This window comes from Oreochromis niloticus, linkage group LG3 (assembly GCF_001858045.2).
Source record: "Oreochromis niloticus isolate F11D_XX linkage group LG3, O_niloticus_UMD_NMBU, whole genome shotgun sequence".
NCBI classification, from domain to species: Eukaryota; Metazoa; Chordata; class Actinopteri; order Cichliformes; family Cichlidae; genus Oreochromis; species Oreochromis niloticus.
In genome coordinates this window covers 68,256,026-68,259,936 of record NC_031967.2, presented here as the reverse complement: position 1 = coordinate 68,259,936, position 3,911 = coordinate 68,256,026, and positions in this window count along the sequence as shown.

Sequence of the window (3,911 nt, the reverse complement as noted above, 5' to 3'; positions counted from 1 at the left end):
GGATGTAAAAAGCAGGCTAGAATCATGGCGGCGGTCAACGACGGTCCAGGCATGGGATTTCTCTCGTGGAAATGTGCACATTATTTTTTCCTTTCTATTGGTAGGTGGCACAGTGCACTTGTGGCAAGTAAGCAAGCTAGAAGACTGACAATCTTGCTGGGTATCCAGTTACGGAAGCAACACATTAACAAGAGAATTCTGAGTAAAACCAAAGTTACTTTCCCTAGTAACTAGTTACTTTGAAAGTAACGAGTAACTTGAAGTAACTGAGTTACTTTTTTAGAGAAGTAACTAGTAATGTAACTAAGTTACTAATTTAAAGTAACTTACCCAACACTGGTTATCAGGAGAGCAGACAGTCAAAGTACAAGAATTCAAACAAACACAGAGATTCTACTTACAGAGCAGACACAGCACAGATGTTTCCTTCATCGTCCTTCTCACTCATTTGAGCTTTTTTTCATTTCTCTCACTGACACCAAGTAAAGCCCGCCCTCTTCCTCTGAGCACCAGCTTTCTACTGGCTCAAACACTGAAGTAGAAAGCAAACATTTTCCTTTGTGTAAAAAACCCTGAAATTAAAAGATAGTGGCTTAAAGCTTCTATGAAAACAAAGACCAGGAAAACATAAGTGTACACAGAAAATCCACTGTTGTCTATAAAGTAAAACATATATACATAAGAAAAGTTTTCACACAGTCTGATTATATTTAATATCAGTGATTCTCTCTATCATTCATTATTTCACATAAATGAAAATTAAGAATTTCAAAAAGGAAAGAAAATGAAGTCCTTTCTGCTCTCAGTGATCTGTAATTTGGTTGATGAACAAATCCATGTCCATGTAGTGGACGTCCCCCTCAGTGAGAGAGGCAGATATGAGCTGAAACACAGGAATCAAACCAGGGACGCTGCTGTTATGGAGCTGAACTGGAACCATTCAGACACTGAGGCCCTCTGAACACATTTTAATCACAGCTGTGCAGAGACACATGAACAGGCCTGAACCCTGAACCCCAGACTACAGATACTGACATGGTATGTTGGTCGAGTACGACTGAGCTATGATTGTTTGAGATTTCCAGATCAGGTTGTAAGAACTTTAATAACCTAAAGAAGAGCTGATCAATTTTCCAACACAGTGTTAACTTCAGTTTGATTGAACCAAAAGTTCACTCATCTAAACATTACAAAATCAGACAAAAACATTCATTTTCCTTCATGGGTGATTATAAATTAATGAATAATGAATGACTAAGCCTTTATTTGTCACTTGCAGTTGCCTGCAGCAAAATTGGACCTTTTCGGACCATACATACATTACACAAACATCACATTGGGAGACAGGTCAGAACAGGTAGCTTTGGAAAACAATGAAATGCAGAATGCATGAGGGAGGAGGAGAAAAAATAACTCCACTCAGACTGAGCTCCTAGAGGAGAACAGTTTGAGAACAGGGGAAAAAAACACCTCAGCACAGAGAGCATGTGAATCTTCACACCTTACAACATAAAGGACGTGCACTGGAGGTGTTTTGAGAGAGGTAGGAGGGTGATTGTATATCTGTGTGTGTGTGTGTGTGTGTGTGTGTGTATCCTGTGTCAACTGAAGAGAGAGTGTCATTTCACCCACTTTTAAGAAAAAGTCGCCAGGCCTCCATGTTGCGTTCAATAAGCAGTCTGAGTACTCACAGCCCTTCCACAGCAACACTAGATGGAACAAGATGATAGAGTCACAAGATGCAACGGATATGTGCGAAATGCTGAGTATTGTGCAAAAGTAACTTGGTCTGTGTGTGTGTGTGTGTGTGTGTGTGTGTGTGTGTGTGTGTGTGTGTGTGTGTATGTATGTATGAGAGTGAGAAACTGCAGTTAAGTGCTTGGTAGTGATGTGTATGGAGGTGTGCGAGTGTGTGTGTCATTCCAGTCACTGAGTGTTCAGGAATCTGACGGCTTGGGGGAAGAAACTGTGTGTGGGGTCCTCCACAATGCTGGTGGCTTTGCCGATGGAGCAGGTGCTATAAGTATCCGTGATGGAGGGAAGAGGGACTCCAATGATGTTCTCAGCTGCTCTCACTATCTGTTGTAAGTATATTGTCTTCAGTGTCCTCCATTGAGAGTGCCACCAGGCTCACGCCACTCCCCCATCCAGCCTAACAACCTGCATAACAGACTATATCAGCTTCTGTATGGATAACACTGTATTGACCAGGAAAGTAGACCAGGTTTAGGCTAATAAATTGAAACAGTTTTTTAACAGGTTTGATTCAGAAGCCCTTCCCTCCCCCATCCACCAGAGCTCTTCACCCCTCCTTCACACCTCTCTGCAACCCCCCATAGCACCGGGGATACCAGATGCAACTCACCTGCCCTCTATTTCCTTTTCTTTCAACGACTCTACTGCCTCCTCCCCCCATGCCATTCATCAGGAGTAATACACCTAAACCCAGTGCAGTTTGTCTACCAGCCAAACATTGGGGTGGATGATGCTGTCATCTACCTGCAGCATTGGGCCTTTTCCCATCTGGAGAGCACCAGGTGCACTGTGAGAGTCATGTTCTTTGATTTCTCCAGTGCCTTCAATACAATCTAATCCTCAGTGCTAAGGGGGAAGCTGCAGGGAGCAGGAGTGGACCATCAGTTGTCCTCGTGGATTGTTGACTATCTTACCAGTAGACTACATCTTTCACCATCTTACAATGATGTGACTGCAGCCATTCCCCAACTCTCTGTAAATGGTACACATGGCCATTGATCAGTGGTCATATCAACTTGCATTTTAATGAACTGTCACGGCTCGTGGGGCAAGTCATGTGGAATTTAATAAGGACCCAGGATGCAGGCAGCTTCTGATATGAGTGAGCTTTATTGTGCCGCTGAAGATACAAACAGCAGAGGTGATGGGAAGTGCAGAACCTTAGACAACCTTGGGTAAGCTAACAAAACACAGACCTGATACTTTTACAGAGACACAGGAGGATGCGAGGAAATGACGCAGACAAACCAGCGACGACCCCAAGATGACACACACTATAAATACACAGGCAGGCACAAGAGGGAACAAAGAACAGGTGGCAGCACAGCTGGGACTGATTGGGGAAGATGAGACAAGGAAGCGAAACAGAATACACTCACATGAGACACGGACCTTCAGAATAAAACAGGAGATGCACAGAGACATTGTACAGACACAAACAGAGGGATCAGAGAAACCAAACTAAAAATTTAAAAAAGGTACATCGTGAAATCAAAAACTAATGATACGAAACAGAAAACAATGGGTCACAGACCCAGGACAGTGACAGTGCTGCAGGCTGGATGGATCCCTCAGACCCTCCAGCAAGGACAGACAAAGACTGAACGGGACCCTTGGAAAGACGAAGGCATTCAAAGGATGACACATGGCAATAGTTTTTAATATATTCCCCGCAGCGCATATCTTGTCTTCCTCATACAATTGTTCATTTTGTAGTTATTAATGGATTTTATAAAGTAGATCTCTTAATTGTTTGTTGGTGCTACTGTTACATGTATAGAAAGTTTTGTATTAGCATGAAAGCTTGTGAACTGACTATATTCCTGAGGCTCATTTACTAATTAAATAGTACCTCCCACGGGTCACATCTGTACCAACATATTTTCAAAGTACAGCTGTAAAATGTCACATATCAGTTTCAAACACACTGAAGCTTTTCAGTGTCATTTGAAACCACTGAGTGACACTTCTGCTGTCTTTAGTCTCACACTTTTCTGCACTGAATAGAGGTGTGTCAGTTAGCAAAAGCAAACTCAAGTAAGTCAGATTTTCCATCTGATACCTCAGCAAAACCCACAGAACCACACACGGAAAACAAGTGAGAACAAACATTTATTAATCTTGTAGAGGAACTAAATTGCTACTTCAGCAACAAG